Consider the following 21,834-nt stretch of genomic DNA (forward strand, 5'->3'; position numbering starts at 1 on the left):
GTTTGAGTGATTCCCATAAGCTAAAGAGCAGATGCCACTGCTGCAGATGTTCAATCTTACTATTTCCTTTCCTTCACTCACTGGAGAGCACATGCGTAAGTATAAATTACACTCACCTTGAAACGTTTATTCTCCCTGGCTATAGAACACACAAACTTGTCAGTCAGTCAGTTCCTTCTACTATTGCTTCACTAGAAGAGGTTTCAGAAGTCCTCTCCTGCAGTTATTTGATCTGTCTTCGCTGCTCCAGTCCTCGGGACCCTCAAGGGTCCAAGAGACCCTTTCCTCTCCTCCGTACCCTGTGCTCAGAGTGAAAGCATTCAAACTCGTCACCAGTTTCGAAAGGGATCGCTCAAGACCTTTCAAACGAGCCTCCTTCCAGATAACTTCCTCTCTATCCAATTTCTGATCGAAATCTCATCTCCCTCATACCAGACATGAGTTCATGAAGCAACTAACACAGTAACAACCAAGTGTTGCCACACAGTAGTTCACTGTATTTAACCTCAGAAACAGTCACACTGAATTTTGCTGCAGTCTCCCTCTCCCAGTATTTTTCTCCCAGGCTGATCAGCAAAGCATGACAAGAATCTCTTCACAGAAAATATGCAAACCTTTTCACAACATCATGTCCTGAAAAAAATACTTTTTAATATCTGTAGCTGAGCCTGGATCAGATTTTGGAAGCCTGAGACAGCTCGTTGGTTTTTCCCCCCCTTTATTATCATCCATTACTTGTAAAGTTGCTGCTTCTCATTCTAGTTACACCAATCACAGAAAAACAAAAACTTAGGCATATGGAAATAAAACTCACCATGCTGTTCATTTCTGAAGAGGATGAGCTTGCTCTCTGCTTCCGTAGGCTGTTAAGCTCTTCTGTATTTCCATCCTTTGGCTTTATGATCAGCCAACTGCCTCCAGCAGTACCTTCTGAAGGGCATCTCAGTCGTTTCTCAACAAATCTGCCTTCTCGGCATGGACTGAAGCTGTTGGCAAGGTCAACCACAAATAGAGAAGGAACCAGCAATCATTACAAAGAACTATTCTCTACAAATATTTTCTTAATGGGAACACTGCTTTGCTTGAAATGCTTACGCTGAAAGGCGATGGCACAGAGCATGTTCTGCAGAAAGCAGATCCTGCTCACCCAGATAAAACTGTCCCCTGGGCCACCACGCCACTGCTCAGCCCCCTGTGGCCAGCACACTCGGCGTGCTACAGCCAAGTCCACAGCTCCTCACAGGATCCAGAGGGACCCTTGCTCCATCCTTTCCTTTCTTCCCTCATTCCAGGACATTTCCAAACTGTAAAATCCACGAGAGAAACTATCGCTTGGTCCACTGCTGCCACAACCCAGCCTGCCCCACCCTGTGTCCAGAGACGAGTCCAGATTTTGTAGGGCCAGGTCACAGCTTTGTTATCACTGCACAGGACAGGGATGCACATTGGTTTTGGTTTCTGTTTGCCCTTCCTAGCTCAGCTCTGCACCCGCACCCTCCAAACCCAGCCTGCAGCCAGCAGGCTGAATCCCAGTCCCAATTACTGCTGTTGAACAGTAACACACCAGAAAAGAGGAGGAAAAATTACATTTGGAGGTATTAGGGCAAATTTAGAGATGGGGAAAGAGAAAAACATAATAGCATAACAAATGGAACACAGAAAATCTTTTCTTCTGCCTTTTGCGAGAGGACAGACATTTTTTCTAAGGCTTTTCAAAAAAATCTGTATCACATAAAAATACATAAAGGCATACTAAGAAATATATGGCACATCAAACCTGCTCATACATTAATGTCACATTCACAATACTATCTATAATGACATCAGCTATGAATCCTGCTACAGAAAATATCTATTTAAAAAAATGCACAGAAATATTTTGCATTCACATCTGGTTTTAAATACCATTTTAGCAAAACCAAATGTCCAAGCCAGTCTGTTTGTAACAGATAAAACTACTTATAACCATATCTTACTGAATGCCATGTAAGCTTTTCCTGTATTTGTTTCATTTCATATGACAGGATTTTATATCTTTTTTCAATGGTCCTTCTGTACACTTGGCCAGTTTCTGATTTTAAATACATTCTTCATCACACAAGTCAAAAAAACCTGCATTTTGAACAGCACTATAAAACCATAACAATTAATCATCAACTTTTATGTATTAGCTCTATTACGTATTAGCTCTAGTGTTTCTGTGAACATGAATTCCATTTACAAAAATCCCTCTGTCACAGTTTCAACTCCGGTGAGCTGCCTTCCAAAACCAGAGTGCACATCCAGCTGCCAACGGGGGAGTTTCAAATGCCCGGTGTGTTCCCAACCATCTCTGCGAGCTGCTCCCTGGCTGCTCTGCAGTACCCTCTGTTAACTCCTGTGCAAAAGGATGAGCTCACCCACAGATGAGTCAATGCTGCAAGGAAGCCAACCAAGTGCTCAGGACTGCGAACAGACACCAAGGGACGTATTTTGACTAAGGTTCTGAGGGAAGGAGGTCCCTTCTGGTGAAAGCTAAGTTAGTGGATTGATTTGACTTTATATTGCCATTTACGTACAAGATATCCAACCAAGCCTTGCAGTGACAAACGATTCAAAAAGCAAGATTGCTTTTGATTGCTTATAATCTGCATGTCTAGATAAATGTCCAAGCAAAAAGATGGGTATGAATTCATATGAGTTTACACTCCTTCATCTTTCAATACAAACACTAGAAATGAAGTCTTGTTAACTCACAAATTCTGGCCCACCAGATACAGCCTCAGAATTATGCAAGAAAGCACCAGTGTTTAGGTTGGTTTGAGAAAATAAACTGTCAGAGATAAATGCCTTCTGACATGTGTCCTTCACTCAAGAGCCTGGTGCCTTTGTTCATCTGCATCTCTACAGACTGGGATTTCTAGGTAAAGCCTTTCCACTTAATCTTGTTAATATTTCCAAATTTCTCTTCATTAGCTAAAGATCCAGTGTGAAATTTAGATGGTAATTAACTCTCTCCGTTTCACAGATTACATAATGAGAACTTGCACAATGTTATTTCAGATGGAAGCAGAAACAGGATGTCTCACACTCTGCCACAGAAACAGCTACTCCCAGCTACTCTAGACCATCAGTTGAATAGAGCAAGCAAGAGTCAGGAAATTTTGAAACTCAGATCAATACAAGATGAACTGTGTTATTTTTCATAACCTGACTAAAAGAAGGTGTATTTCTCTGGCAATGTTTCCATCTCAAACAATGCAACTATTGCCAAGTCCAAACTAGGCATGCCCCAAAAGTCCCAGCTCCAGCCCTCAACAAGAGAGGAGCAGCAGTGCTCTCTCTCTGAATTCATTTTCCACCACAGGAAGGCATAGCTATGAACAGCACTGGGGGGTGTTAGCAAACTGTAAAACGGGAGCTCAAAAAATCATAGACTTTTTGTTTAATTCCCATAATTTTGGGAGGAGGACACAATGCATAACTTTTGAACTTCCTAGGTAGCACTTGCAACTCTACAAAAACACTTTATGACCAAACAATTCTTACAGAAGAACTTGAGGCAAAAGAAAAAAACCACCAAACCCAACAATGAAAAGACCACAAAACATACCTTTAGAAGGGTTTGTTTCATAACGCTATTGTGTTTTACAGGACTGGGGTTCAGAACATGGAACAATCTTAGGCTCCATTACAGGAACTGTCTCTCTCGTGTGCCTGGACGGTGCTTTCATTTCTGCCCCCTCTCAACCCCTGTGCTTTTGAAGCCAGCGTCCCTGGTTCTTCTCTACGCTGTAATGCAAAGGTTTCTGAATGTGCATTTCCCGAGTTAATTTCTCCTATGTGCCTGGCATCGTTCACGTGTAGTTCATTGGCTTGCAACAATACTTCTGTTTGATTAGCAGCTGGGGTTTTGAATGAGGTATTAGACTCAACGCTACAGGAGCTTGCACGACTCATGGGAGATACACCAGCAGAATGGCCAGCACTGTCCACAATCTCCATTTCCTCACAGCAGCAGCAGCAGGATTAAAGAAGATCGAGAGGTAGAGCCCTTGTGGCCAAACCCCTCTGTGAGCAGCACCCCAGTCCCGCCGCTGGGCAGAGCATCGACATCCAAAACAGGATCTTCCATCAGGGCGACAAAGCCGGAGGGGCCTGGGCAGCCGTGAGGTCCCCCGAGAGCAGCGGGGGCTGCAAGGAGCTTCCCATGCCCTCTGTCATCTGGGCCGAGCACGGAGGAGAGGCCTCGGCCATCACAGGTTCACTTTCTGCGTACGATTTAACCTCCAGCAAGCGCCTGGATTGCTGCACAGAGGGAACGGATTGACTCTCCCGAACTGGTCTGGAAAATCCATGGTGTGATCAAAAAGATTTAGGGAGAAGTTTCCGTGTGGATTGTTTGACAGAGTACGGGCTCTGCGCCTCTGCAAAACCTGGATCATTACCCTCATCCTTCCCAGAGATTATGCAATTGATAAAGACATTCTTATCAGCTGAGGGCTCCTTCCCTCTTCAAAATCCTCTGTCAAAGACCTTGTTATCTTCTTGCTACGTGAGCTGCCAAAGCCAACTGAATGCCTTCCTCTGCTTTTAATGAGTTCCTCTAAGCTCAGGTTTTCAACAGTGCCAAGAGAGGACTAGGCACCATTTGAGATGTTGACATTCTGACCAGCCGAGTCAGGCTTCTGCTCACTCCCTCTCTTGCTACGGAAGCTGATGGAAGGAGTGCGGAAAATACTCCGGCGCTTGCCTGTGCTCCCTGAGCTGGAGTTAGTGATGGATGGGGAGGGGGTGTGGACACCAGTGGCATCAGCAGAAGAAGGTGAGGAAGGGAGGGAGTCATGTCTCCGGCTCATACTTCCCCTGAATATTGGCAACCGAGATACCAGAGTCTATCGTCTGGATCCTGAGTCCCCCATCAGGGCACAAAGTGTCCGTGGCTCTTCACAGCCAATAAACTAATCTGGGATGGAAAAAAAAGAAAAGAAAAAAATATATATAAATGATTCAGCCTCAAAGTCCACTTGAACAGACTTTAAGTCAGCCTAAATACATGAGATGCCAACATCAATTTTATGTACAGCTGCAAGCTGTTTACTGAAGATTTTTACTGAAGATTTTTAGAATTTCAAAGGGATGTTCAATAGGCATCACTGAAAACCCAGGAGCTGAGCAAAGATGTGTCTGAAAACATTCTACAGATGAGAGATACAGTATTACCTATGATATATTATACAATGAGATGACACTGGGTAACAGTATAAAATCTACATGCCAAAAGATACACAAATGTCTCACCCAAATGTCCTTGTTTTTCTAAGTTCTTGGGACAAGTCTTATAAACTGTAAGCTCTCTTATAGACTTGATTTTTCATGATCTGAGTCGAACAAAACATTATTTTGTGTTCCTAAATACTCAGATTTTTTGCAAGAAAAAAGAACATTTAAGTTTTCCAATCTTCACTGAACTTTCAGATGGATTTTTAATCCCTTTCTGTGTTCCTGCTAAAGGCTGTATGTGTCACCTTACAGCAGAGAGAATGCTGGCACTGCAGCCCAGCTAAAATACGCACCACCAAAATTTCTTCCTAAGGAACTATAAGTTCTAGGAATTCACTGTCAAAATATGGGATCATGTTTCTAGATTTGAACTTTAGTGTTTCATTTGAACACTTCTCTGAAATCCTCTTGTAGCTTACTTGCTTATAATTAGCTATTTTTGCAGCTTTTTGAAAGTAGCAAAAAGTGTTTCATACACAGACACTTGGCATTTTTTATAAATATTTAAGCCATAGAAACTTATTTTCATCAGCACAGAAGATGTACTAAAAGAAAATTAATCTTTATGAAATATATACCAGTTCTATCTCCTTTTTGTTCTCATTATAATAAACTATCACTGTGAGAGACAGGACCACAGAGGGAGCAATAAAAACATGGGATATATAATCACAAGAACAGGAGAGGCTGTAGGTACAATGCCAGAGCGCAGCTTCGTGAGCTGCAAGTGTTCAGCACATAGGAACAAAAATCAGGTCATTTATCTAAACGACGTTTGTACGTCAAGTGCAAAACCAAATTCATTCATCTAATGAGCAATTTAATGTGTTATGCGGCTACAACAAATATCTATGAACAATATATATATATTTATACAGTGTGTATATACACACATACATAAAAATAAAAATGGGAACAGAATATTTAAGGAGTAATAAAACTATATAGATGTTATATTACTGTGGAAAAAAGGGTAACAAGTAAGTTCAGAGACTATTTCTGACTAGACATTGGACTGTACTTTCTACACAGTTAACTTTTTTGTTAAAAAGCTGGTACAGCTCCAGTCTGAACATGCACTGCCAAGCAGCCACAACATTCCCAAGCCCCAGGAATCAATAAGCAATTTTGTAGTTTAAGAGGAGAGAAACAGCTCGGGAACAATCACTAATTCCTAGAAGTCACTGGTGATCTCTGATAACAAGCTCCAACCCGACCCAGCCCACACCCAGGTCCTGAGACTAAACCCCCGAGCTGAGCTCAGTCTGAGTGGGCCAGAGGCGCTGGCCCAGGCACCCCCTGGCGTGCCCAGAACAACCCCCCCAGCAGCCGAGCTGATGCCCAGCAGCTGCTCCCCTGCCCTGGCCCTGGGGCGGTTCGCACCCACCCGCTGCCAGAGCGGGAGCAGAGCCCGCGGCACAGGGCAGCAGAGCCCTGGGAACTCACCCAGGGGTCACTGCACCCGCTGCCTCCTCTGCCCACAGTTCAGTCTGCCCAGACAGGCCTTGGGAAGCCTCCTGCAGCCTTCTCCACCCTCCCCTACAAACCCTCGTCGTTCTTTCACCACTCCCAGACCTGGTGTGTCGGGTTTTTGCCTGTGTGACCGCACACCTGCAGGTGTGCCGACAGGGACGGACATGCACCCCCCGCAGGGTTACACACAGACGGGGAGGGCTTTTCCTGGCGTGTTAAGGAGACATCATGACTGCTGAAAAACACACCTTAGAATGCAGTTTTACAGCTGCAGTAGGTGAGCAAAATATGTTGAAAATACATTAAATCACTACAGGCATTTTCTGCTCAGACAAAACATTTGCTCCCATTATTCCCCTTCCTACCCACACCTCAGCTGTCAGTTCACTGGAGAACAAACCAGCCGGGTTTATAATTACAAGATTCTCTGAGTTGAGAGCAGAAGGAAGCAGAAAACTGAGCAAAAAGCACATATTGTAACTTCTACTGGAAATACAAAGGCTGTGTCTAAATAATAATAGAGATTATTCCTAATAACTGACCTGTGCACATTCACGGCCTTAGCCTTCCAGGTGTAACAAGTTTTAATAGAAGACATTGCCTCTAACTGCAGATAACAAATGGCATTTATTCAGCCATTCCTCCTTCCTCGCCTCTTGAAGGAAGGGCACAAATAAACTGCCAACATTCCTCCTACTGTCCAAGCAGCAGAAATCCTCACCCATAAAATAGGAGCCAGTTATAATATACTGCTCCTTCTAGGTCTGCAATAGCTATCGGAGCACATTTCTGACAACACACACATCCATGTACACATCCATGTCTACATGCATATGTGAATGTTTATGTGCATATACAGTTTGAATAGTTTGAATACTGTCCATATTTTATTAACATTTTGAATATTTGCATAAACTGTTTATTTTATATATGTGCACATTTTGCAGTGTAAAAGTGCCAAAGTTTAGCACTTCAAGAGCAATTCTGCTGGCAACACAGGAAAAAATAATATCTATTTCAAGATATCAATACCCTCAGAAATTAATGAAATAAGATCTTTCACTAATTTTTTTGACACATTGCAGAGGGGTTATAAACTGCCATGTATGTCCTATTAGATGAGCAAAACAGAAGGTGTTTCCTTTCAGTCTTCACATCTAACAATTATTTCTGCTTACCACTTTATAGCAGTGACCCTCACAGAGTGAAATTCAGCTACATATCCTCTATGAAACCACCAATTTTCTGTATCTAACATCCTCATCCCTACTGGCATCATCTCAAAAGCTGCAACAGAGGAAAAAGGAAACAGCAGACACCTTTGCAATGGTATTATGTCATTCCAGATGACCCTTTCAAATTTAAATTGGACAACTCTGGTCCTACAGCCAATCTAGGACCTAAGAAAAAGCCCCTTCTATATTAAAATGATGAGGTTGTTAGAATACTAACAAGAAGTCAAGTAAAGGAGAAGGATCAGGGAAAAGTGAGAGCCTAAGAAGGCTTTCAATTAGATCAGGCTCCTTGTTTAGGACAAAATATAATTTGCATCATTATCATATAATGTGAACAGTCAAAAAATAATCTACACAGTATTCTGTACAGATACCTGAATCTTGGTCAAACACACAAACCACGACTTTGTAATACTTTTCAAGTCTAAAATCCAGTTATTGCTGAAACTGAAGTCTTCACTCAATGCTGCGTTAGACAGACATTCAGATTTTGCGTTTTATGGAATGGATTTCTGATGCACATTTTTTCATCTGGCATTACCCAAGACAGAGTTTGATATACTGAAGGAAAGTAAGTAAACTATTTTGAAAACACTTAATTGCAGCCAGAGTAATGGTGGATTATTTCAGGACCTGCTCTTCCTCCAGATCTTGGCTACAGCTCAGTTCCTGAGCTCCTGTGCTGAAATCAAGGCAAATGAGAAACAGGCAAAGTGCAAACAAAACATTTTCCCTCTTATTAGCAATTTAAAAAGTTGATCATATGGAAATAGTTTCCTTTCACACTCGTCTGGACCAAGATGTTACAAAACGCAAATTAATCTCAGAAATAAAGTCATAGAACATCAAACAATATCTTCCACACAAAGAACAAAACTGAACTATCTAAGTTTAAACTGGGAGATGACATGACATGCAGCTGAAAAGCCTCAACTTTCTATCAGAGCAGAACGTCAATACTCATCTGCTCCCTGCCTCTCTCCTCCACAGCAGTATGACTGTTAGGCTGCACTCATAGTTTCAGGAAGATGACACATTTTCTTTCATGCTTTGAATCAGGAACCACATAATAAATCAAAACACACAGGACTAACGTGTGAATATTTACTGTGAACATACTCCATCCCTCAGGTGAGCCCTACCCTACTGCCCGAGGCAAGGACCACAGGACAGACATAGTCTCTATACACCAGCTGGCTCTAGACTTAGACAGAAATTAAATTTACCCCAGGATACTACAAATACCCACAAAAACACATGAAAATACATATTTTTAATCGTTGGTGAGTCAACAAAGTCCTAATGCAGCTGATGCACTTCTAAGGAGCAGCCCTTTAGCCAACAGATCACAGCGTGGCCTGTGGCTCCCACCCAAATCATTAAACTTTCACCATTCACATTCCAGCACTGTGTTGTCCTCAGCACTTAAGCATTATTGCCTTCAATACTGTTCCAATTTTACTCCAATATTATTTGTCTCTCTAGTACATTTGTGACTTATTTTTAACTGCACAGCTCCAGAGGTCACTACATGTGAGAAATCCTGTACAGAAAGAGAACATAAGAGCCAAAAGGGCCATTAAAATATTGTTTTACATTTAAAACAAAAGCAAACAAACACCTGCATATAAATTCTTAGGGCTTTAGTTGTTATCAAGGATAATGTAACTGGATTAATAGGGCCTTACTGAAAATAAAAACCCAAATGCCTGTACAATAGAAGGCACTAGCTAAGAAAGGTGGGATTGTTGATACTGAAACAATTTGGTTTTGCAAACAAAACGAGTGAAATTCCCTCTAATACCTAACAGGTCCATTTGCATTTATGAGTAACACTCTCCCATTTTCTTTCCTTGTGCATGTAACCCTTGCAGCGAGGTACAGAGCTCAAGAATTTCTTTTGTGGAACAGCAGCCACAGCTGTATTCTCTGTGTGAGATTTTATAAGCTAATTCTATGCTGCACTGGCCTGGAGTTTAACTTTTCTCAACAGTTTTTATAAACAGAAGAAGAATACCTAACATAGGGAGCTAGACCTTTAAAAAATGATGTGTGTCTACACGTGCACACACATACAACTCCACACAGTTACCCAGATTCTGGAGAAGTGTACAGTGCATTTCTACAACACCTGGTATTCACAACACTCATAGTTTAATTAGAAACAGTTGCAAGTATAAATAACAACCTGGAAATAGAAGTATCCAAGAGTATATGCTTGCTTTGTGATTCAACTGTCATGGCATCCACTCCCCATCACCTTTCCCAAACATGCTTCAGCAATGAATTATTCACTTTTAACAGGTAAATTGGACTCACACAGGGCCCTGAGTGCACGTGGAAATTGTATCATAATGGGACAAAAAGACATTGACTGATGTTGAGACATCTTTGGTGGACACAGCGGTGGTAGTCTGGTGACTGGGTAGGACTCAATAGGATCAAATGGCATCCATCTCCCCTCACATCTTCCTCTCCTCTCACCCCCACTCATGATGCACATGGTTGTGTTTTTATCATGCTTAGAGACAGCAGAAAATCTCGTTCAATTAAGGCTTTAAGGAAAATAATTATGTTTGGTCTTCACACTAAATAGTAGAATTTAGTCATAAATATGGGCTGTGTTCATTTATAGACAGCAACTTGACGTTCAGCTGTGTTCAAGGATCTGCTTTTTTCTTTATGCAGGAAAAATAGGTGTAACATGCCCACCAGAGCACTCGCTCATCTGCACACTGGAGAGCAGCAGATCTAGCATTTGCCTCAGCCCAGGACATTGAGAGATAGAGACTCCTTGCCTGTCATTTGTTCTGGAATTGGAGTGGAACAGATCACCGCTGAGGAATCCAGCTGGTGTTCTCACAAGGAAAATACAGGAAATAACATGGCCCTAGCTCCAGACCCACGGCGTGCTGTTCACTGCTTAAAATGTGTTGGTAGCATGAAGCAAAGCACCAATATTGGCTACAATTCCTACAGGCATTCAAAGCATCTCTATCAGGTCCCCCCCAAAAAAACTTCCTTAAAATATCCTGCTGGCTCACAAGACACCGTAAGTGGCTCTAAAGCATGATCCAGTTGATTTGCACAGCCAGGGCAGATTGAAGTTCTGCTTTAATGTGCTCCTTCTAAAAATCTCTCTCTCAGTGCATCCCAAACACATCCCTCTGCTCACTTCAGGCAGCCATCTCACAGCTGGCTCAGCACTGCATGGTCCCAGCAGAGCTGCGAGTACTTGTCCTGTAATTCTTCTTTAACTCTTGCAAAAGTAACACTTGGATGTGTAGGATCTAATCACTCCTAGTACAGAGTCTCCCAACTGAAGTGGATGGAAGCAGGATTTTGTTAGCACCTTTTTTTATGCTGGCCAAGTACAAAATCCCTTAATAGATTATAATGAAAATTGATAAAACCCTAACAAATTAATCATGCAGCTCTGAAGATCCATATACCCGTGCTCCATTCCTGCTTCTCCCCAACTGTCTGCTTAGAGCTGCTGCTGAACACAGAGTGCTGAGACAGAGGGACCACGGCCACCTTACATCCTCACAGTGAACAGGGCTGAGCAATGAAAACTCTTCTGGGGGATCCAGATAAGTGAAATGATTTAAAAAATAAAATAAAATAAATCAATGTGTCTAACATTATTCATGAAAGCAAACAGTGAAAGCTGTGCCTAACGTTAGGCAGACTAATTTACAGACTGGTCTTTGATTAATAATAAGGTAACTGTAGTACATCACTGCAGCAGCTGTTGACTAGTTACCACGAAATAATAGATCATTAACAGCAACAGGAGCAAGGAGGCTCTTCTCCAAGTTCCCCTAAGCCCAACATTAGAGAACAACAGTTCCCAACTCACGCCTTGAAAGAAGTCTGGTGGTGCAAAATGAATTTATAATCCTGTCTGACTGCTCCAGGCAAGGTACTCACAGCTCACTAAACTCTAATGAAAGGGAACTACGTGATTCCTGTTCTCTGCAGGTTTTACCACACATCAGATGCGTGCCTCGTGGGGCTCAATATTAAATACATTCATAATTCCAGCCCTGATACTGTGTAATTTTACTATTTTAACTGCAAACTAATTGCTTCAGTTTCTTTATATGTTAATGTACTCCAATGGACACACACCACTTAACAAGAAAAATACATTTTTAGGAATCAAACATACTACATTTAGAAATAAATCATAATACTTATCACACTCTACCTAAGACTTCCATGAATCTTAGCAAAGGCTCAGGCAACTCCCCCTTTGTTATATTGAAAATAGAATTATTTCTAGATTTATCAGACTCATTTCTATCTTCCTACTAATAAAAACAATGACAGAGAAGAAAACTCAAGACAAGTGAATATATTCGTATACTCAAATTCTGATCACGAGTTGTTAAACATCAAAACACGGCGGCTCACATTCCTGCAGCAATGACTACAGCACACTCCAGGGAAATCAAGTGCCACAGCACTAATGCCCAGAACCACACGCGCAAAATTTACACACAGATAGTAAAGACCTGCATTTGGTTTTGAAAAATGAAGGTTGAGAAGGTCCAAGCATGAAACTGAAGCCCCCAAAGCAAGCACAGAAAGGGAAAGAAGAAACCAGCCTGCAAACTCAGAGCTGCCTAACAAGATTTAAAAAAGCATATAAGTTCATAGGAGTCCTAGAAAAATAAACACCTAATTTCATTTGCTTTCCTCTGGATTTAGGAATCAACTCTTTGGGAATTCACAGCTTTGTAGTCACAAAACAACACAGACTTCTGTTAATGTCAGGATTCAAAACAAAGTTCAACGCAGAGAAGTTTACAAAAAGATGGTACATTACAGTTTCCATTTACCTCAAGTACTAAATAAATACCCAGATACTTAGCAATGATCTGCTCTGTGCCCAAGGGACCCATGAGAACCTGTCCCTCTCATTTAACGTGGGGATCATACTTAGGCAGTGTAGTTTTGTCATTTAAAAGCAGCTTGAGACACTAGATGGAACGTTGCAGGGAAGTATTGCTTGCGTTATTAGAGAATTATGATGCATTATACCAGGAATATTTTAATCTAATGGATATTTCAAGTTCATGCGTAAAATTTTGAAGCCTTAGATATAACAAAGAAATTCTTCCCTGTGAGGGTGGTGAGGCCCTGGCACAGGTTGCCCAGAGAAGCTGTGGCTGCCCCCTTCCTGGAAGGGTTCAAGGCCAGGTTGGATGGGGCTTTGGGCAACCTGGGCTGGTGGAAGGTGTCCCTGCCCGGGGCAGGGGGTGGGACTGGATGGGCTTTAAGGTCCCTTCCAACCCAAACCAGTCTGTGATTCTGTGAATTCATATTGTTGAATGAGAGAGGGTAAGGCTTGTAAGGTTGGCCAGGAATGCTTACTTGAGTCATTCCCCCATTTAGCAGCAGACTGTACAGGAACACAATATGGAATAGGAAGCATTTCCAAGGCAAAAACTGTAAGAGAAGCTGGCAACAATTCCCTGATGCTCTGTTTTGGCCTACGTGAACTATTTTGTCTCTTTATTTAAGGCAGGTAGAAATACTTGAGAGAAATAAAAACCCACAGACAAGCTCCTATTCTGATCACCTCTCTTTAAATTGCATGGGAAAAGCCAAATGGAAAGTGTAACTCATTAAGCTATAATTATTAATTTGGTGAGTAAAAGGTCAAATCAGCCCCTACTTCTGAGAATATATGCAACCTCCCTATGAGGAAAGGAGGAAACATTTATTGTGCCGAGAAGCTTCTGAGCATAACAGGCCAGGTGCAGTGATGGCACCAAGGTGCCCACAGCTACAACGCCCCCAAGAGAGGATGGCCCCAGCCGTGCCATAAGGAAGTAACATCAGACAGCAGCTGAAACGACGTCAGCCTGAAGATTCAGCAACAAGGGTTGTACAGAACTTCATCTGTAAACACAGCCCACAATGCACAATCAGAACTGCCTCAGGCAGGACAGGACATAAAACAACAGAGTGCCCAACTCACCCCTTTACACAAGGGAGGCTGAGTTACACCCAGTTGTACCCTGCTTGCCCAGCTACCCATCATCTCAGGTTAATGTGTTATCACATCACCTGCACTTCAAAACAGGGAGAAGCTTTGTTTCGTGCCTATGCTTTACAAGTTCAGGCACACTGAACTCTATCTGAAACACAGATTAATTACCCAATAGTTTGGATTTTTCTGTTACATAGAAGAAAATAAGATGCATCAACATCTTCTGACCCCAAACCAGCGCTTGCTAGTGTAACAGTGGCTGTGGCTGCCAGAATATTCAGGATTGAACCAAAGACCTCAGGAACCAAAAGCATGGATTTCTTTAGAGCCAATCCTCTGGCTGCAGGTTGGTCTGGTGAGCCATGCAGAAATTCAGTTCTGCCACAGATGGAATCTAAAACACATGCTGACGGCTGCACTCCCCAGAGATAACTCCCTCACTCTGCCTCACAGAGATTCTAAAAATAAAAAGACAGTAGCCAAAAAGCTCTCTAATTGCTTGTACTAAATATTCTAAACATGACTCCAAGCAATATCAGTGTTTGGATATATAGGGAAGGAAATGTAAAAGAGACAGTAAATGAATCAAAGGTGCCAAGGTTTTGTCTAGACTAGAGATGAGCATCACATTCAGCAGCGAGCCCTCTGGAAAGCTTGTACTGGTGCCAGAGCCAAAGAACAGACTCTACAGGCACAATTTGCCTCATCAAAGAAATTCCACTGTCAGTCATTGAGTGCTGAAAATAAGACTCACCATCTCTTTAGAACCAGGATCTGAGCACAGCAAAGAGCAACGGGAAGAAAATGCAGGCCAAAAGATAAAAAACCCAGTTTCAAACTGGAAGCATGGAAAGCAGAAAAAAGTGAAGCTAAAGGTGATGAGGGGTGTCGAGAAGAAGAGGTAAGGGCAAGAACATATCCTTATCACCTGGACATTAATAATTTTTGCTATTTTTCTTCTAGTTTTCTTTCAGCCACCTAAAATGAGCGACTCGGAATGCAAGGGAAAAATAATCTGGAATTTGAATCCATTAAGTTTGAAAAGTAAGATGTGACAGCCAAACTGGTTTCATAAATTAAGAATCTTCCCAGCCTCATGGATCATCACTGACATCTCAAAAATAACATTTTAAAATAACTGAGATATTTTAGCTTGAAGTACTGAAAAAACTGAAAGAGATCTATTCTTGTATTGTTCTCGCTTTCATGATGCAGCATGAAAGGACAAGAAATTTTGTCCCACCACATTACAGCAATGGCTTGTCTGCTGATTAAGGGACAAAAGAAGTGGGTTTCTGCAACACCTTGGGTTGGTTCTGGTTTATCAGTCAGCTTTAAATAGCACACACCATACTACCACAGCCATCAGGACATGGCAAACAGAAACAGTAAGAAAACTGTACAGCAGCTCTAAGTGGCTGCAGGGCACAGCAGAGCTTTTCCCTTCGTGTCTCTCCCTGAACTGCAGTTTTGGTGGTACCAGTCCCAAAGCACTAGCAGTGACTGCCTGCTGCCCCCTGAGCTGTGCAGCACACACACTGAACCCCAGGGCTGGGATTTAGGTCAGCAGCAATGACCTGCACACAGCGCTCCCAGCCTGGACTCCAGGGTAAGCACTGCTCTCCCACTGGCTTTTAGAACAGCCTAAAAACGGCTGCCAGCCCAAGGCAGCGCCTGGCCCTTCCGAGGTGGCTCTGCGGAGGGTTCTCAATGGCTGCAGCTGAAGCAGCAGCTGTCTGGGAGAGCCCCAGCCTATGGCTTCAGGCCTTAAAGCTTTATTAAGCATTTTCCAGTCGTTTTTCCCCCAAATGAATGTTAGCAGGAAAGGACATCCAGTAGCATCAAAACCAGATACTGGCATTTGTCTTAATTTATAAAATAAAAGAAAAGAGACTTTGCATTATTAGATATTACAGACATGTTTATGAATCCACCTGCCAAAAAAACCCAACTTGGTCCTTCCATCTCTAAGAGAGCAAAAGAAATTTAACTATGTTTCAGTTAGTACTTAACTGCTTACTTTCAGGAAAAAAATATAATTTTGCTATTTTTTTACAAATGAAGTCATGCTAATTAAAACACTGTAATCAATAAATATGAAATAAAACTGATTTTTTTGCTATGGGTGAAGACTGTGATAGACAGTAAACTGTTTGTTCATCAAATTCCATTAAAGATACTGGGAGCTCGTGACATGTTATTCCATAAACTATGTAAGCCTAAGCTTAATCTTAACTATTACATTGTGTAATGACTAACTGACTGCAAGTGCTTATCTAAGTTGAAATGCTGAAGCAAGGACTCCTACTATGCAAAAGACTGAAAAGAGGGAGAAAGGGAAGAAGGACAAAGGGGAGAAAGACAAAGGGGAGAAGGACAAAGGGGAAGTGTCTGTACTCTGTAAGATATAAACAAAAGCTTTGTGAGCCACTCTCAGGAAAGCAGGAAATACGAGGAGTTGGTGACGCGAGGAAGACCCGGATGGAGCGACCCCCTAGCTGCAAAGTGCGCGGACGCAGGGTACACCTCTCAGAGAGACCCGATACCGGAAGGCGGAGGATATAAAAAAGACGGACCCTCGGGAAGTGAGTGCGCGCCGTTGGTGGAGCAGGGACTCCCCGGCCGCCCAGTGCTGTTTTGCTTGTTGCCGCTTGCTAAAATAAATAATTGAAATTTAATTTGTCCTAACTTGCATCATTTTGGCAAGGTAGTCTATAACAAAGACTTCTTTAATTTTCCTGACATTACATCACTTGAAAAATAAAACTGAAGTTAATTTTATACACGACTACTTACCCAAAGTATTCTCATGCTGTCATGGATCAATGCTTGCAGCACAGTCTGTGTCTCAGCAGCACTCAAGTGATCAATGTGATTGTCTGAGCAGCCATCAGAGAAGCCGTTATGTTAAAGATTAGCTCCCTGGAGACACATCAACACTATCATGACCGTTATCTCAAATGCCCTGTTTACTACATAAAATTACTCTAAAAATGTACTTTTTCATCCCATATTGAAAGTATGTTTCAAAAATCAAGCACAGAAGATATTTGTTTTTAGCAGCAACCCTTTCTATCTTTCTCCTACTCCAAAAGTCTTGCAGCACACCAGACTACGAGTTACAGCTCAATCAGGTCAATTCTTAGAAGATACAGGCCGAGATGTTTGGTTTGGCACTACCAGGTATTGTGTTGGCAGTGTGTTCACAACCCAGAAAAAAAGTCCAAGTATCAGCTGCTCCTAGAGACTGTGGTCTGCCCACAGCACCCAGCGTGACCCAGTGCTCACTTTTGGACGGCAGCTCACCCGGGAAAGGATTTGTTCCGCAGGGGAACTTCCAGCACCGCACATGCAATGCCCCTTCAAGGCCCTTGTCTAACCAAGTCCAACTTCACTAACTAGTTTCTATAGTCCAAAGTAAACAAGTTGGAAAAATCTTTAGCTTATGACACAGCAGAACCTTGAAAAATTGGGTCACTGGTGTATCAGTTTCCCACCCCGTGTGGGCAAGTGTTGCTGTGGAGACTATTGCACTGTAACTGAAATACTGCTGCTTCAAAGTGAAGTTTGCCTTAAGGATCTTTTTAACAAAAAAGAAAAATTACCATTTTTAACACTGCTAATTCTTCCTCAATTGCCCAGAATAACACTGGTGTTTATCTAGTCTAAGAATGCACTGGGTTTCGTTTCAAAGGCGCAGAGATAACCTCAGCTGTGTTCAGACACGCCTCCAGCAGCAGGCCAGGCAGCCCTAACGGCAGGAAAACACCATTTCATACATCAGCCGGCGTGCTCACTGAGAACAGCAGATGCAAACCAGCCCTGAATGGCATCACCCCACATTTCCACTCAGAAAGAGATTTCTGTGAGCTTGGGTTCGACAGCTGACACAGCAGCTCAGCAAACTTGGGTGCTACCTTATTATTAGGGGTTCTATTAGAATCACTGTAATTAGGGAACTGTCAGCACTCCCAGTGTGAATTCTTTTCCAGGGGTTAATAACTGAGCTGTAAAATCTGCTTTGGGATGGGATTTTGCATTGGGTGTGAAAGTCTTTTTCAGTGCAAGACAAAAAGGGGTCTGGGTTTTTCCTCTTTTCTCTGCATATGGAGAATTATAATGCTTAAAAACACCTGAAAGCATTCTGAAATACAATGCCTGTAACAACAGAGCAGCACTTTGAGAGTTTTTCAGAAAATAATTCAATTCAAATGTCTTCTTGTGGTTGTGTGGACATAAAACGGACAAGAGATTTATCAGATGCAGAGGCAGCTCCTGCCAGCGGACTCTCTTGTGACTTTAGGCAGGTACCAGTGTCCCGGTGATTCGCCTTCCCTGTCTCTGGGAGAAGGATCATTGCTGTAATGCTCTACCCATGAAATGCTCTCACCGAAACCCAGGGAACACACTGTGTGACTGACATGTCCTTTTTCATACAATACACAACCACTGACCCTTGCAGACCTGCAGACTCCACCTGCTTTGCATGCCCAGAGATGCCATGTGTGTGTGACAAGTCAGGCCACCTGCAGACATTCAGTGTCACTCCATCAATATACCCGCCCATATAATCACTGAGAGGGCTAATACCATGTTCAAGATCCTGATTACACCTGAACATCGGAGAGAGCTTAACACATATTACAACAGCCTAACCATTTGTTAATACCCAAATAACTGTACCAGGAAATCCTTCTAAGCTGTTTAATCAAAGATAAAAAAATGTGAACAAGGCCTTTCACTCCAAGATTTTCAGAGCCACCACTGCTGGTATTACCTTTGGCCACCTCCCTATGTACACCTGATCAGAAATCGGTGTTATAAAAACTCATCTTTTTAAATCCAAGAGAACTTTTTTGCCTCTCAAAAGCAGAACCTCCCATATAGGAAAGTTAAACCAACAACAGAACAGCTCTTGGAAGTCGCACAATTAGAAAAATTGCCCTAATTTCAAAACTGAACAAATTAACTCTTCCAGGCAGTATTCACAGGTACACTTCTTCCCTGAGGGGTTTAAACAGAAGGACTCACATCAAGAGACTTGAAGCCTGATGCTGTAGCCTGGCCATCAGCAGGATCTCAGGGCAGTTTGTGCAAGGAGATATTGCAGTGATCAGTCTCTTCCATGGCATCACACTGACCAGAACAAGGAACCACTGTATCTGCACAGGGAAAGTGAGCTCCGGGCTTTAATCCTCTGACACTACATTCACAATCACTTAATACTTGCAATGCTTCATCTCTAAGAGTATAACAGGACCCTTTTTTAGAAAATAATCAAAGGCTGCTCCATAAGTACTTAAGGCGCAAGCTAAATAAATGACAGCAGAAATCAGAACAAGGGAAATAGTTGAAATCAACACTTCGTTGTACCAGGACCACTCACAATGTACACATGTTCACACTTCAGATAAAAACAATATTATTTGCCTATAACTATGGCTTCAGGAGATGGGTAAACAGATTACCTTTGATTCACTACTAGAATTAAATTATTCCTTCAAATAAACCCAAACAAGCGAAAAAAAAAAAAAAAAAAAAAATTCCTTGTTTTACTCCAGGTAAGTGGTAAAGATAAAACACACACTCAAGTACTCCTACCTACCACATTAGATGATCTGAACATCCAAATTCCTGGTACTCCTCAGAACCTGGAACCGCAGGAGGCAAACAAGAGAACCACTGGGTGGTGTGACAGTTAGGGATGCTTTAATACATAAAACACCCCTGGTTTCCTTTACATCTCTACTTTCTCATAATGGAGAACAACTACAAAAAAGAAAAGTCTTACCTAAGCCACTGTTTGCAGCAAAAATCTACCATAGGTTTAAATATTTTACTGAGTAGAGATCAACTTAAAACTAAATCCACAACAGAGTCTGGGTTTAGAAGACTATGTTAAATTGATAATAAAACGACCACACAGACTTTTCCTGAAAAAAACTGAAGGTTGTCTTTCTGTTATCTTTGGATTCAAATGACAAGTATTTTAATAAAGCCTTGTTGATGTGAATATCCCACTGCATCACTGCATGATGGAGAACCCCGCGCGTAGCAGATCGTGTGAACTGTGTGGCAGAACCTGGGAGGCCTTTACCTTGTCTGAGCCTCTGCAGCACTTTAACCACCCCCTGAACTAAAGCAGAAGTGCAGCTTCCAAAGGGCTTGTCCACAAGGAGCCAGTGGCACCACACTGTCTCTCTCTCTACTTGTTCTGAAGCAGAGTTATCTTACAGAGTTCACCAAATACTAGATTTCATAGTATAGTCAACCAAGATGACCCAGCAATTTACAGGAACAAACCAAGGCCTCATGTTTTACAACTAAATTCAGATTTGACTGACATACAGAATGAACTTTGCAAGCAACAACCTCCAGTAAAGGCTATTACCAAAAAAACCACCCCAAAACACTTAGAAAAACTGCACAAGGCCAGAGGAACACATTTTATCACCATTTTAAACAATGTTTCAAGAGGAGACAAAGAAAAAGCCAACAAACAGAAACACCCCACACCACTCAAACCTCAAAGTGCTATTTTACAAACTACCTTGTAAAATCATCATCATTCAAAGACTTCTCAGAACTTTTTCATCCAAATATCCTGGGTGGTTTGTAGGTGTTACCTGAGCCACACACCCACCCTACAGACAATGACATTACAGGAGGATAACTTCAGACAAAGTTATACAAGGTTCTCGCTAATGGGCAAACACCAAAACAGCGTCAGAGTTTAAAGCAGTTTCCAGCTTTGGAATTTGGGATTTCCCACAAACTTGAAAATTTTTAGAATCAGATTCATTCATTGTTAAAAATAAGAGTAAAACTTCAGCAACTGTGTGTACGTTTCTACGTGTGGATCTCCTAAGTTAAATTTACTTCTTGTACAGCAAAGTACATGAAGATCCCAATTTTCAGCATTTTCTTTCTTCTAAAAACTAGGAAAAAGCTTGCTGAATCTTATTCAGGGAGTGCAAAGTTCAGACAGCTCGTTTAGTCCATTACAAGCCTCACTACCAAATTACAGCTGCAGTCTGAATGAAGCAATCAATATGAACTGCTTGGCCTCTTCCACGAGCAAATAAAAGGTCTATCTTCTCAAAATCAATATTGATACAGAAAATCCATACTGGCAAAGTTAATACACTTTGGATTTAACCAGGAGAAAAATTACTGTATCTTCATTTTTTACCTGAAAGAAAATAAACAAATTATCTGCAGAATGAGATGTCTGTAATCAGCATCAGTCAGCTGATAAATCTCCTATTGCTGCTTCACTCTCAGTAATATATAGATGTGCACACTGAATACTTCTAGAAGTACTCAACTGCTCTAAAGAAGCCAATTTCCTAAAGCAAAATCTTATTCTACTTCAAACAAGAGAAAGAACAAACCACCTTAAAACTTTACTGTACATACTGTCAGATGATACTCATTCAAGTTACAAATTCTTTTAAAACAAGTAACTGCTTTTGAACTACACGGCCTTACCTGTATTTCTCTTACCCAAGTTGTCTGTCATAAGTTTTACTACAGAATTAAGAAGAACCAGACAGCATATGAAGAAATAAATTAGTGTAGTTGGAATATAAAAAGTCATGGAAAAAGTATTCCTAGAAGCAGAGCTTTAAATTTAAATAGAATTAAAAATATATAAATAAATGGAGCAGCAGGGTATGGAACATTATGCTGCTGCGTTTCTGGTCCACACAGACTGGTGTGCACACGTAATTATTTAGGGTTCTTTACAATGAAAACCAGAGTTTCTTGAACACGTTCCACCAACTATGGTCTCATGATGGCCACCCGAAGGCAAACAGGTAAGTAAGAACTGTTCATCCAGGTTTCAGCTCCAGCCAC

The 21,834-nt window shown here is 41.7% G+C and overlaps 1 pseudogene; it reads right to left on the bottom strand.

Annotated features, from left to right (window-relative positions):
• The window catches only part of LOC141949680 (serine-rich coiled-coil domain-containing protein 1-like), a 62,843-nt pseudogene extending 57,942 nt beyond the window's left edge, over positions 1 to 4,901 (bottom strand).
• Between the last annotated feature and the right edge of the window lie 16,933 nt (positions 4,902 to 21,834).

This window comes from Strix uralensis, chromosome 14 (assembly GCF_047716275.1).
Source record: "Strix uralensis isolate ZFMK-TIS-50842 chromosome 14, bStrUra1, whole genome shotgun sequence".
NCBI classification, from domain to species: domain Eukaryota; kingdom Metazoa; phylum Chordata; class Aves; order Strigiformes; family Strigidae; genus Strix; species Strix uralensis.